At 34.9% G+C, this 16058-nt stretch overlaps 1 long non-coding RNA gene across 1 annotated transcript in view; it reads right to left on the bottom strand.

The window, feature by feature from the left end:
* LOC106883851 (uncharacterized) overlaps window positions 1-16052 on the bottom strand; it is an 85733-nt gene extending 69681 nt beyond the window's left edge. The window contains exon 1 of the long non-coding RNA XR_008264739.1: window positions 15916-16052. This is a non-coding gene — a long non-coding RNA (uncharacterized LOC106883851). The remainder of the gene's footprint in view (window positions 1-15915) is intronic.
* Window positions 16053-16058: the final 6 nt, after the last annotated feature.

The raw sequence follows: 16058 nt of genomic DNA, 5'->3' as shown, positions 1-16058 counted from the left end.
CATGCTACTCCAATTTATTTAAATAATGCGAGCATTACATTAAATGCAATATGAAGAGCAATCTTCAGCTGCACGAAAATGCAGAAAATTACTGTAGAAAAGACATATTATAAAAGTGGCAACATTTCAAATCCAAGTGGGATAAAGAATATTTTTTGATTTTGATCACCTATCCTTTTGGGATACGATATTCGGGTGCCTACGCATAAGTACCATATTCAACTTTGAATCTATATATATATATATATATATATATATAGCGAAGTAAAAAAGACAAGAAAAAACAACAACGCCAGGACGTGGTGCATGCAAAGTATTAATAAGACACTCAGAGAAGGAAAGAAGTCATCGTTATTTTTATTATTAAAAAAGGAGGGGCACTGAAAAAAAAAAACTATTTTGAAGTATTAACTTATTCGTTTCGGTCATCCAGGATAGCCGAGCTATTTTTGTACATTTCCCATTATTGTTTCATTTTAACTCATACCACATCGAAAGTAAAAGTACACATGCGAAAAGCTTATTTGAAATAGTTTCCACCATTACTCTTAATTTCCCCTCGTTTCCGTGTGTCGCTGCGAAAACAGTGACGGAGAGAAGTGCAGTTTCAGAGCTAAAAATGTATTAGAGGAAATTTTTTAAATATTGAGGCTAGGAAAACAGCAAGACAAATCCAGGTGTAAATAATTACGTTTGTGCTTCGTCTTACTGACTTTTCCCCCAAACGAAGTAAATTGAGAGACATATCATCACCTACAGCTTTCCATACTTCATTGTTAGAGGCAGGACTTTCTCCGTTTGAAAGCCAATATTTATTTGTATAAACTATGCCATCCTTCTTACAAACTATTGTGAATGGCGATCTTTCTAACCGATTATCCAGCAGCTAACGTCTTTTATACACCACAAACTCAATTCGGATACTTCTCTATTTCCAGTGCCTGGAAAAAGAAAGGCTGCTCTAAAAACAACAGCTAAGAATAATAAACCTTTCTACTATAGACACAATTTTAGAGGCGGGGGCGAGTCGTAAGTCAGGAAGTTGCAAATAAATTAAAATTATATAAACACAATTTTCTTCAGATGAGAATAATAATTTTCTAAATAACTATGTTTAAAAATAAAGAAGCAGAGAAAGGTAATTTTTGAATTCTAAGCTTAAAATTCAATAAGGAATGCAGTTATGAGTCTGACCATGAGCAGTAACTGACAGCTCCTGCCATGTCTCAACTTTATTAAACCTCATCAATGAAGTGTAGTCTAATTCAGCGTTTCCCAACCGGTATTCTCGGAATTCTAGTGTTCCACAAGAAATAGCGGTGAATCGACTAATTACAGTAATCCCTCGACTAACGCGAGTGTTACGTTCCAAACCCCATCGCGATAGGTGAAAATCTGCGAAGCAGAAACAGTACTCTATAGTTTTTTTATTATTTTTATAATTTGTATATATTTATTTTATTATAAATGCAAAACATCACCACAGAGGAAAGCTTAAATAATAAACCGCGATACTGAATATGCATTTTTTGTTTAATTCAATATTCATAATTTTATCATATGTCCTCAGCATAGTAAGATACAAATTTTAAAATCCTATTTCTGAAAACAAATAGGTAAACACATCTGAATATTAACTGGTGCAGACACGATTTCGGGCAGTTTTCTGCTCGGTGTTAAGTGATATTTACACATTTCATTCCTAGTGTGTGTAATTTTTCTGATGTGTCCCGTCTAATTTTTCCTCTGAATCCTTTATTCATTTAATAGTAATCATTCGCTTATTAAATTTAGGGCATAACTACAGAAATGTGGTCTGCCAGATGTATTTTCTTTCACAGAAATGGATGAAGATGTTAGGAATAAGACAACCGATAGTTTTTTAGTATGTGAACGTTACGTTCAACCAGTCATTTCCTTGGCAGTCAGTCTCTCTTCCATGTTCAAATTCTCGCTAAAGTTTTTAGTGTAACAGACAGTTGTATAAATGCTGATTGTCATAATATAACTCTTATTCAAGAAAAACAAGTTACAAGTTCTTTTCTTTGTTGGAATCCAGTGGGTTATATTTTATATGTCTAGTGTTAAGGGTTCAAAATACAATTACAACAGAAAGTTTCTACAATCTGTGAGAAAAACAGTACCGTGACGCAATTCGCTCTGCCAGAAATTTGGAAACGATATGCTGTAAAGCTTGGCATTCATGCCGGAAGCTCCAATGCAAACATTTCTGAGTGTTTGGGTGTCAATCTGAGGACATGTACCGAGAGTGATAAAAATCAAACATTCAGTCAACATCATTGTGTTTAGAGTGATCACTAGTGATGGCAACATTATGCCTCCATTCATCTTCCCACACGGCCTCACACTCAACATGGAGGCCTACATCAAGTGCCTGGAGGCAATAGTGCTACCCTGGGTCAACAGGGTGAATGCTGGAAGACCCTATGTCTGGCAACAGGACCCTCCACCATGGTACACAAGCAAGAGAACCCAGTCATGGCTGTCAGACAATTTCTGTGACCACATCACCCCTCACATCTGGCCACCTAACTCCCCACACTGCAACCCCTTTGATTATTATGTGTGAGATGCAGTGGAGCGAGAGACCAACAAAACTCCTTGTAACACCAAAGATGAACTGAAGGTAAGGATTATAGCAGCATTGACCAACTTAAACAAGGAGACCATCCAGAAGAGTTGCTGGAGATTCTGAAATCATCTGGTTGAAGCCAATAGCAATTTTATTGAATGAATTTACTCATTAGTATTTCAAGATATTTCTATGTAATCTTGGTCAATATATCTGTTAAAATGAGATGTTAGTGTTATTTTCATTTTGCATAATTTAGACGACAGTTTATTCACCACACCTTGTATATAACGAGGAAAAAAACCCACTAGACTGCAAGAGTCAATAAAATAAAATCTTTAAATTTATTTTTATTGTGAAGCCTAGTACCAAATGACCCACAGCCCCATTGTTGGGGCCCTTGATTTAAGAGAGACTTGGATGCTATTTTCTAGCAGCTGGAGCAACCATGCAGAAGTTCTCTCATCAACTGAATGTCTGTGCGTGATGTACTAATAGCTATTGATGTCATTGTGTTACTATAAATATAATTAATGTGTATTAATTAAGATCAAAATTGTTGCTTTTGTTTGCTCAACTAGGACTTGAATCTGATTTCATTATAATTGACATACAATGGCAATAATTTGAAATGAATAAAAGAAATCAGAATATTCCATAAATAACAGTCACACAGAATACAGAGAATTTATCAGTGCCTGTATTTCTTAATTTAAGCTTAAATTTCCTGGAGATTATATCTAACAATAAGTCTACCATGACTTGTTATCTATGCACTTAAGAAATATTGATTTACTGCATGCAAGATTTCTGATTATAAAGTGTGGAGAAATGAGACTGTGTGACATTCATACTTACTCCAAGCATATTAGCAACAAACACAATGAGAGCACTGATTTCATTATATGTATAAATGTAAATACTACACTAACATGATATCAAAATATAGTGCAAAGAAACAATAATCAGACACAGAGTACAAGAAACTAATCTTACTTCAAGCATGCATGGAAGAGTCTCTACATAGTCATTTGATTAACCAGAAATAGCAGCTAAATATCCCTTAAATTAAACCTTATCACTAAAACAAAGATGAAGGATATGCTGGATGGGGTATTAAACAAGGGGTCTGCAAAACTTCTTATATCATTAGTTGCTTCATGGAATCACAGATAACTTGGCAATCCCCATCATGAAAATTTCTAAAACAAAATAAAAAAGTATCATCATTTAATGTTCCCTCTCTATGTTGGCATGGGTTGGACGGTTTGACAAGGAGATGGCTAGCAGACTCCAATTGTCTGTTGTGGTATGGTTTCTATGGCTGGATGCTCTTCCTAATGCCAACCATTTAACAGTGTGTACTGTTCTTGACTTTAGTACTCAAGTTTGAGGGTCAACCGTCAAACTCAGATAAGTTCTATTGTTTAAGTGAACACTCTTGAGTTAAATACAGGTTGACATAGATAGGCTATTTTACTACCCATTGTTTTCCAACTATATTCAGCTTTGCAACGTGTATAAATATGAACTGGAATATTAAGGGACAGTCACTTTTGCTCTCAAGAGCCACATGTCTTCCTATTTCTAGCCAACAACTTGCTCCTAACATCCACAACAGACAGTTATTACCAAAGGTACATGAGCTTTGTCATTGTTATTTCCCCTTACACTATAAAACTGCTGACTACTACTGCCATCTGTATACCAACATTAACATCAAATTCACAGGAAAATAAAGCTGTAAGAAATAATGTTTTCCTTCTGTTGATATTACACTATCTGACAAAGTTTAAATAATCTAACACTAACCATTTACATATACACACACACACACACATATATATATATATATATATATACACACACACACACATACATCATATATATATATATATATATATATATATATATATATATATATATATATATATATATATATATATATATATATATAGCTAATTAGCAGAGGTGGAGGATGTTCTGAAAGTATAGCTGCCAGCATTAAGAACAGGGTGGAGAAAGTTCAAGGAGCTACTACTTGTCTCAGAATGAAAGGAAGACTGTATGAGGTCAGTGTTTGAACTGCAATGCTTCATGGTAGTGAGATGTGTCTGTGAATGCAGAGAACCTGCAAAAACTAGAAAGGAATGAAGCAAACATGATTCACTGAATGTGCAGTGTCAGTGTGCATGAATAGCAAAGTAAAAACATGTAGAGAGAAAAACTGGGTACAGGAGAAAATAGTTATAATGTGCAAGAGAAAAAACTGAATTGGTTTGAACATGCAACATATAACAATGAAGATAACTGTACAAAAAAAAAAGACCAATCACTTACAGTAAACAGAAGCTGTAGAAAAGGGGGATCTAGGAAGATGTGAGAGGAGGTGATGACAGCTGATCTCAGGATTTTGAGCCTCAGAGAAAATGAGAAAGGACCAACATAACAGGAGATACGCAGCGTGTCCCTCCCACATATACAATTGTCCACTCCCATTCTTATTTTATTCATCTTCCACTCTCCCCCACACTCTTGCAACCTGTAACTCATCCTTCATCTACCTATCATACATCCCTCCATTACTTTCCAATCAACTGTATTGTTCTGCTGCTTTAAGTAATGAAATTAGAACTTGTTTATTACAAACAAGTTCACATCATCATTTATATACTGCCAGTCACTACTCCCTCTCCCCTGAGTTACTCCCAATTGACACACATTTATTGTCCTCCCATTCATATTTATTATTGCTCACCAACACCCCTGTTCACCTTCCATTACATACATATATACAAATACATGTATACATTGCACACACAAATACACATAGATATTTATAAATACATTTGTGTGTGTGTGTATATATATACACACACACACACACACACAGAATCAGACAAAATGACTCGCAGTATTTTATATACACATTTATAAAAATTTCAGACATATGGTGTTGATTTTCTTTTGCAACAAGAATCTGAATATTCCAAGCATGTAGAGGTCATTAATTTTATTCACTAGAAACTTGAAGAATTTCATACCATCTGACAAACATCCACAGCATGAAAGTCAAAGAAATAGTAGGAAAACAACTTCTGAATACATATACATACCCACACATATATATATGTGGTGTGTATAGGTACAATATTCCAAATTTAATTAAACACCATCAGAGCCTATTTTTGCCTTTGATCACCCCAGGGATGATAAAATAACTATCTGATGCATACATGAGCCAATATAAAGAAATATTTACATCTCCCCTAGTAAATTTCCTGTCTTCCCTTGATTGAGATGATGACTTTCACTGTTAAAACATCAGCCAAAATAGCATGCAGTATTCTATGCAGCTCTTTATGTTCTAAGTTGAATTCCTGCCAGGGTTAACTTTAAAATTTTATTTTTTATTTCTCTGGAGTCAATAAAATCAAGTGCCAATCAACATTAACAAATTCCTTGGCTTAAAATTGCTGGCTTTGTGCCAAAATCCAAAACAATTCAGGGATGTTTCCAGAGGTGAATTATTCAAACTACAAAGAATTCCTCTCAACACATGGCTATGATGTTCTTCCACAATTCTGCTATGAATGTCTTTAGATACATCCTTTAACGTTCTAAATTTGAATTCTGCCAAAGTCAACTTTACTTTTCATTCTTCCAAGGTCAATAAAATAAGCAACAGTCAATACTCGGATCTATGAAATTGACTGTATCTAGTTTCACAGAAATCTTCTGTGATTTTGGCAGGAACATAAATGCTTTGTAGTATTTAAATGTTATTGTGTAACCCCAGATCAACCACGATTGAGCAGACCTATAATTAAAGGTGCTTCAAACTTGACCATAATGACGTTTTTTTTATTTTTTTTTATTTAAGATTTTAGCATGTAATTTATGGGAAATTTAGTTGTTAATTACAGAAGATAAAGTGAACACATTTTTTGTTTAGCCTTGGTCAGCCTTGATTGAAAAGACATGACCAAATGTATTCCAGACATGACCATCGTATTTTTTTTCAAGATAATTAGCATATTATTTGAGGAATAACTGGCTATCATTTCTAGCAACTTAAATGATTACATTGAGGCTTTTGGTGGTAGTTACAACAGTGAGCAAGGTGAATTCAAACCAAGCACAGCAGCTGTGACATCTAATTTCATCTCACAATGCTGACCTTTACTTTGCCTCACTCTGGTGCCAATTACGTAAGTACCAATAAAAGCCAAGGTTCATTCAAAGACTATCTTCTCACTTTCCTATGCTTTGTACTTCATCAAGAGATCATTATCACCACTATCCAGAGTCATTATAGCATTGAACAAAATACCTTGCAGTAGTTAGTCACAGATTTTACATTCTAAGTTTCAATTCTGCCGATGTCAATCCTCATCCTTCTAGAATTATCAAATACTGGGTTGAATGCAATTAACCGTTACCTCCTCCCAAATTTCTCATCTTATGCCTATGAAAGAAAAACGATCATTAAGATTTTGAAAATGTTTATCTTCTATCTTTTATTTGTTTCAATCACTGGATTGTGGCCATGTTGGGTCACCACCTTCAAAGGTTTAGTCGAACAAATTGACTCCAGTACCTATTTTCTTAAGCTTGGTACTTATTCTATTGGTCTCTTTTGCCAAACCCCTCAGCTACAAGGATGAAAGCAAACCAACACCAGTTGTCAAGCAGTGGTGGAGGACAAAATTATATAATAGATACACACAGATACATACATGCATGTGTGTGAGTGTATGTGTATGTATATATATATATATATATATAGACAGATATAGAGATAGATAGATACATACATACATATACACACACACACACAATGGGCTACTTTCAATTTCCATGTACCATACCCGCTAACCAGGCTTTGGTCAGTCACAAGATATAGTAGAAGACATTTGGCCAAGGTGCCACATAGTGGAACTGAACCCAGAGCAATGTGGTTGGGAAGCACTCTTTTTACCACACAAAATAATTTTTTTAAATATTCTCCGCTGGTTTTTTTTTTTTTTTTTGTAATATTTAGCATTCTTCTTAATTAAGATTAAAGTTCCACTTTATATTCCTGCAAAAAAAGCAGTCACTCAGATCTTTGACAACAGAAATCTCTTAAACCCTTACTCCTAAGATTTAAGGATTAATGCTACCAAATGTTTTGAATGATAACTGTTACAACATAAATAAATTATTAATTCAAGAAAAATTTATTTTTCAAAACGCATGCACATATAGTCAATCAGTCTTTCTCTCCCTCGTTTTCTTCTAGATTATTGGTAATTCCTTTCTTGTATTTTCTTTTGTTTACTAATATTGATTTCTTCATTAAAACTTGACATGAGACCTAATTTTGTAGGAGATAGTATAGCCAATTAATTTACTCACATCCCATTTGCCAATAATTCACAGGTATCTATTAATCCCAGAGGGATGCAAAACAAATCACCATCATCATCATTCAAAGTCTGTTTTCCATGCTGACATGGGTTGGACAGTTTGACAGAAGCTGGCCAGCTGAAAAGCTGCCTGAACTCCAAGACTGTTTTAGCAATGTTTCAATAGCTGGATGCCCTCCCTAATGCCAACCACTTTACAGAGTATCAATATTTATGTACCAGTTCCAGGAATGCATTTGATATGTAAATTGGCATATCCAATAACATAACACCACTGTCTGCGGTGGCTATATAACCAATGTGTTCGGAAGCGAGAATGGATTAGATGGGTGTCGATGAAGGGGCAAAAAACCCCTAAATATGGCATGTACATTCATTACCCATTTTTGTCTTCCAACTCATTGCTTGTTTACATCTGACATCTCAATATGAAAAGTAGCAAAAATTAATGTTGGCTATAATTTCTATAGAATATCTCTTTTACTCTTTTACTTGTTTCAGTCATTTGACTGCGGCCATGCTGGAGCACCACCTTTAGTCGAGCAAATCGACACCAGGACTTATTCTTTAGAAGCCTAGTACTTATTCTATTGGTCTCTTTTGCCAAACTGCTAAGTGACCAGGACATAAACACACCAGCATCAGTTGTCAAGCAATGCTAGGGGGACAAACACACACACATATATATATATACATATATACGACGGGCTTCTTTCAGTTTCCATCTACCAAATCCACTCACAAGGCTTTGGTCGGCCCGAGGCTATAGTAGAAGACATTTGCCCAAGGTGCCACGCAGTGGGACTGAATCCAGAACCATGTGGTTAGTAAGTAAGCTACTTACCACACAGCCACTCCTACACCTATAAGGGTATACTTCAAACAAATTCCATTAGTAACATGCTAGTATCAAAAGACCACTTGAAGAATGTGGCATTCAGTATGAGAAATTATCAGATTATTAACTCTAAAATTAGTAGCATTATGGTTTAAGCCTAACATGGACTATTTCTTTGTAAGAAGTCATCTCATGAGACATGGTACATCATCAAGCAGACCATACTACTAAAAAAATTCAAGGTAATTTTTTGTGAAGCATGCCATTTAGAAAGTCCTGCAGGCTGCAATTTGCCCATAACCAACCTAAGCTAACCAAAAAAGAGGTAATCGCTTTTGTGAATTTCTTTTCTTGGGATGTGTAGTGTGTGTGTTTTGATGCTGGTGCGCTGACATAAAACTGACAGAGATGAAAATGTACTCTGAAGTTTTTTTGTTTTTTTTTCCTTTTATGCAAGATCATTCTAGCAGCATGAAAATGTCATGATAGAGGGAAGTAGTTCACTCTAAAGCCAAAATATAGGACTCAACATGCCAGATTCATTCATCATTTATTACAATATCTAACTGATTCCTATTACATAAATCACCGTGTGACATCGCTAGACATAAAACACAGAATTCAAATTGCTTTTTGTTTCTGCCCAATTTGTCAAGCAAAATAGAACAATAAAACAATGACATCTCTGGATATATTTAAACTATTCAGTGCAGTTAAATATTGATTCAATCTGAAGTAAAAGAAATGTTTTCGAAATGGGTGGTGCAAGCATGGCTATGTGGTTAAGAAATTTGCTTTGCAACTAACTAGAGCTGGGTTCAATCCTACTATGCAGCACTTTGGATAAGTGTCTTCTATCATAGCTCAGGTTACCAATTCCTTGTAAATGAAATTTGAAGGAAGGAAACTGTATGATAGACCATCATGCTCTTTATACCACATGCATGTACACATGTGTTATTAAGACATTCAGTTGTAAAAACAACGCCTCAAGCAATTGAAATATCTCTTAATTTATTAAAACCATCTGAGAAGCATGGAAAGAAAACATGTATGTTAAGATAAATAACTAATATGAGGGGTTCATAAAGTTCCTGGCTTTATGGGTATCATGAAAAGCCTGGTTAGAGGCCCAAACTTCTGAGTTCTTTTACAGGGCTTAGAAAAACTGAAAGACCACTGCAATAAGTGTGAATCTTAGAGGGGCATATGATGAATAAAATCATAATCAACTAATCATCCTGTATTTTCTTTTATCCAAAAAACAAGAACTTTTCAGCACATCCTCATACACATTTATATAGAATAAAAGGAGAAAGAAAAGATTCTGCTAATACTTGTTGTCTCATCTTCTCCAATAGTTTTTGAAGTTTTAAACTGACATGAAAACACAAATGTGAAAATATATTGGTGCTAATCCCTATTGTTTCACAAGGAATCTTTTCCACACCTGAAGAACAGAAAAATGCTCTACATAACTACATTTTCAAAACAATTTTAATGGTCTGAAAGGGGTCATGTGCCATGCAAACTGCCCAGTCTATTATCAAAGAAGAAAGAATTGATATTGAGAAAACAAAAAAAAAAAAAAAAGAATCAGGATCTACAGATGTTGGGACTCACAGAGGGGATGACAGGGAACCAAAACTCCTAGCAGTTTGGTGTGTGTGAAAAGATACATCAAGCTAAGTAAAAGTGCAGTTGTCTTTGCATACAGGCTTGCCCCCTACATTCCTCTCCAGCTGAGCATTCCTAATCTTGCAGGCTCGTGGATGCTAGTACCACATAAAAAACACCCATGCTGATGCCACATAAACGCACCCATGCCGGTGCTGTATAAAAGCACCTAGTACACTCTGTAAAGTGGTTGGCATTAGGAAGAGCATCTAGCCATAGAAACCATGCCAAAACAGACATGGAGCCTGAGCAGCTCTTCGGCTGGCCAGCTCCTATCAAACCATTAAATGATGATGATGATTATTTCAGGAAGATGGATAAACAATTCCTTTCAAATAGTAGCATTTCAAATCACAAAAGCTGCACCATTGCAATTGATGGAGTGTCATTTCTGATTTGATTTTTGGGTGAAAAAATGCACACAATAACCACCTAGAGAGTAAATCAAGTGATACAGAAAGGTGTCACACCCAATAGCAGTGTCAGTGTCAAATGCTACATAATAAAGGAGATACCTAAGAGAAAGAAGAAGTTATAGAGGCATGAAACTGTTGGTTCAAGCTATAAAGGTTACAGCATAAGTTATCTGAAGTAGAGTAAACCTAAAGAAGAAGTAGTTTTGGCAGAAGTACCATAGATATACAATTTTCCTAGTTGAAACAACTGCAAATTGAAACACTTGACTAGGACTAAACCACTATTCCTAACGTCCATTAACTTGGAGAAAGCCTTTTGACAGAATGCCATGCTCAGTAATTTTGTGGTCACTTAGGAAACTGGATAAGCAAATGGGTCGTAAGGACTGTACAAGCTATGTACAGCGATGCATTAAGTAAAGTGAAAGCCAACAAGGAATTCAGCAACAAATTTAGCATGAAGGGAGGAGACAACAAAACTCCTATTCATCAAAGTCTGACAAGCTTTTATAAAGGATTTAAGATCAGCTGACCATGGAAACTGATTTCTGTATTCTGATTATATAGTCCACTTAGTTGAAGCTAGAGTAGATTGAAGAAGTTTCGGCCATAAAAGCTAAACCTGGAATCAAGAGCAAAGACTAATGTATAAGTAGGGAAGACAAAAAGATCCCAGTTCTGTCAGGAAAATGGCTGTGTTTAACGATGCAGAAAGAAGCATAAACTCCATATGTTGTACTCAGTGTAAGCTAGTGATATACAGGAGATGGAGTAGAGTCACAAGCAGGCTAAATGAGAAGGGGAGCTTGATATGGAACAGATGCCCTGGAGCAATATGTACTACGAGCACACTGTAACAGATTCTCTCAAAGGCCCAGGTGACTCACAAGTAGAAGTCAATAGCTTCTGTTATAAAGGAGTTACAAATTAGCAAAGGACATAATTGCACAAAACGTATGGTAGCTAGGTTTAAGTGTAAGCTGGGAAAAGCTTGGCAACTATCACCACACCATCGCTTGACTCAGTTGCCATTTGGTAATTGTGACACATCCTCTAGAGTAGTGCTACTCAATGTGGTGGTCTGCAGACAGGTGCTGGCCCACAAGCCATCAGCTGCTGGTACACGGCGAGTTTCCAGAAAAGAAAGAAACACTGCAAAATGCTTATGTAATATTGTATTATTTGTTTACAAAATAAATACAAGATTAAAAAAAATTATCAACTTTTAAGCCAGCTGGAGGAGATGTCCTCCTGGGGCTAAAGCAACAGTAACATCCACCCCTAGGGGTCAGCCACACTTAAGTGGCAAAACACTTCATTATATATATTGTTTCTGGTATAAATTAATATTACTAAGAAATATTACCAGTCCCTGGCACATTGGGGAAAAAAACTGCCAGTATGCCACATCAGACAGTTTGAGAAGCACTGCTCTAGAGGCAAAGAGAATATTAAAAAATCAAAAATTTATGTTGTATGATATACCTGATATACTAGTATTTGTTTATGTTGCTCATGTGCTCAAAAAGATTTGTCTGCCACAGCAGAATTGATACCGGTGCTGGTGCCATGTAAAAAGCACCCAGTACACTCTGTGGAATCGTTGACATTAGAGAAGACATCCAGCTGAAGAAATCACACTAGAACTGACAATAGAGCCGCGTGCGGCCCTTGGTCTTACCAACTCCCGTCGAACCATCTAACCCATGCCAGCATGGAATACGGACGTTAAATGATGGTGATGATGATACACGTACCATTTCTCTCAACTTTTTTTCGTTTAATTTATGCAAATTACCTCAGCCATATGTGTTCTACTCTGTATATGTCTATGTCCCTTGGCTACTAGAGATAGGGTACGATGATTGTCATGTTAATCATCCTAATCAAGGCAGAAACAAGGATAAACAGTATGTCTTGAGATATACTGTATATCCTTTTTAATGGAGAATTCTTAAGACAAGTTTTGGTCAGCCTGGGACTATAGAAGACACTTGCTGAAGATGTCACACAGAGAGACTGAACCTGAACTATGTCGTGGAGAAACAAACTTTTTATCATACAGTCACATTTGCGCATTGCATGTATGTATACACACATACCAACACATTTCTAGATCTTAAATTATCAGGAAGACATTTTCTAGATCTTAAATCGTCACGAAGACATTTTTCTATTATCATATTAATAGGCACTTATCTTTTAAGTATAAACTTTTCTTAAACCTTCCCTTATAACTTTTTATATCACACACACACACACACACACCAACAGCAAGGAATTTCAACACATGTATTTATTAAAATACATGTATGAAATACAAGGAAGCCTTCTAACAGCTGTATTACCTTTCAAAATAATGAAAGTAATGTGTAGATTGAATTAGGATTGTACTAATTCCCTTTCTGGTGTATTCAAATGTTTATTAAAAATGGAAATATAATTACAATTACACACAACATACATATTACTTCAAAGGCAAACGAGATATTTCTTTTTATATATATGTATATATCAAAAAGTACTTTTTATGTTCCTAAAGGCTGGCGAAGGTAAAGAATACGCACACCCAGTGGTTAGGGTTACGCCGGAAACGGGTGGTATGCGTATTCTTTACCTCCGCCTTAAAGGTATGCATACTGATTTCAAATTTTGGCATAAGGCAAGTCAGTAATTTCTGGAGAAGAGGGTAGGTAGATTATATCGACCCTAGTACCCAACTGGTACTTATTTTATCACTCCCGAAAGGATGAAAGGCAAAGTCGACCTCGGCAGAATTTTGAAGGCATATATATTAAAAGAAATGAGAAAAAGCAACTAAAAATGAAACGCCTCTGACCTTAATCAGTTTATGATTTTTAAAATATTTTATATTTGCAGATTCTGAATTTAATGCGTAAAATATAAATCGGAGAACCACATAAATCCGAGAACGGCATAATTAAAAAGTTAAATAAACGTGTTAAAAGATCTATGCTAAGTACTCTCAAACTTTATTAATAATCGATCTCATATCAGTTCGTTGATCACGCTTTCGGCCAGAGTTAAATTATTCCAAGAGAAACTTTAAAAGATCCTTATTCTACAAACCTCCTTTTGCTATTGGAAAAAAAAAAACTTGTCTGTGAAAAAAATCAAACGAAAAAAGAAAAAATGTCGGTTATTGTTGTTAATGTCAGCCTTGATTGAGCAGTTACAATCGAAGGCATTTCAGTCATAACGATCTTTGTCTTCCTTCCCCGCAGTTTCTTGAAGAAGATAGTCACGTAAGAAAAATTTGGCCGCTTTTTAAGGCCACGTTCCCTAGTTCAATCGTAGTTTTCTTTTATATATTAAAGGGAGGGAGGGATGACTGCTATTTCGACCGGGTTAAACGTCTACACACATACTTCTTCCCTTGATCGTGGTTTTTGATTAAAGGAGGACTTGACTGCCAATTAACCAGGTCAAACTTCCACGTACAGACACCTTCGCTTGATCCAAGTCAAACGATCACATAGAGGCTCCGTTCGATCATACTGTTTGATTAAAGGGTGATTTGGCTGCTATTTCAAACAGGTCACACGACCTCATCACAGGCTCTCCTGTTTGGTTATGTGTGCCTGTGTATATTTTGTAAGCAGTTAATTTGAAAATCTTTATTAAAATATTCTGAAAATAAGTGTGACGCTTTTAACTAAGAAGCAATACTAATAATCACAAATGAAAATGTATTATGAAGTTTTCATACATGCATAAAAAGGACTTTTTTAAAATCATTATTATATATCTTCGCAACACTAACTTTTCCAACGAAGTCGGGAAAGTTAAAAATGACGATGACAACAAAGTTTGCTTAGTGTCTGAAGAGTAGGACAGTCACTAACCTACATTGGAAATTTATCGCTATTTATAAAACCTACATACATATGTACATTAGGAAAGAGAACTGCTTAGTTCTTCAGGTGAAATCTTCCAAAATAATTTAGATAATTTGTATACACAATCTCCATGTATCATTTTCATAATGTAATTAATTATTCTATAATATCATTAAAGTATGTGTATGTAAATGAGCGTATTTGCTTGATCCCTTCACCACATCAATCATAAGTTCTCCAAATAGCAACGCACTGCTTGAAATATTAGCTGGGCTTTCTCCAAAGCAAAACCTACATACACTAGTTTTATAAGGTCATACACTTGTTATTATAGCTATAAGTGTTTGTATGATAAAGAGTGTTTGCATATTAACCATATCTGTAAAACATGCAATTAAGAAGTTGCTTGAGTAGAGCAGTTAAAGAAGCGTAAAAAGAAAAAGTGTTGAACAAAGAAAGAAAAATTTAATAAACAAAATAAACTTCCTGGTTAGTTTCATAATTAGCAATGTACAATATTGTTTGAAAACCTTTGAAATAAAAATACAGAAAGACAGAAGAATTAAGAAATATCCCCAAACTACTAAAAGTTATGTTGATCAGTTACTACAGTAAAGATACAAAAGTTTTTTTTTTTTATATATGTATATATATACACATATATTATAATTTTCCAATAGGCATAACTACAGGGTTTTACCCCCCAGATTTTAGGAGGTCATAACTTTCAGAAGGGTAAAACCCTGTAGTTATGCCTTACAATATATATATTAATTATATATATTATACTTTTACAATATATATAGATTAATTATATATATTATACTTTTACAAGAGGGGTGACAGTGATTTCATCGGTCAACAGGCTGAAATTTTGAAGCCAATCAACCTTCCTGTAAATAAATGTATGATAAAATATGAATTCAACAAAAGTAATTCTACTGTTTTTATTATAACTCGACATAAAAGAAAAACTATATATATATATATATATATATATATGACCTTAGGAGATCTCAAAAATATATATCAAGTCTTTGGGGAATTTTTTTTTTTTTTTTGTCGATTGTGAATCATAAGTTATAAAGTTTTCATTGTGAGCTAACAAAATAAAACTTACCTTAATTTATACTCCAATAAGTTTCTAAGTTAAGGAATAACAAAGAGTTCCCGCTAACTTTTTAAAGTTGCTAAAATTATTGGTCTTCTTTATTTCCTTTAATGAAAATAGAATAGTTTTGGGTGAGATTCGGTAGTAAAGAT

This window comes from Octopus bimaculoides, chromosome 8 (assembly GCF_001194135.2).
Source record: "Octopus bimaculoides isolate UCB-OBI-ISO-001 chromosome 8, ASM119413v2, whole genome shotgun sequence".
NCBI classification, from domain to species: Eukaryota; Metazoa; Mollusca; class Cephalopoda; order Octopoda; family Octopodidae; genus Octopus; species Octopus bimaculoides.
Note: the sequence above shows the minus strand (reverse complement) of the source record. Positions and strands in the feature narration are given on the sequence as shown.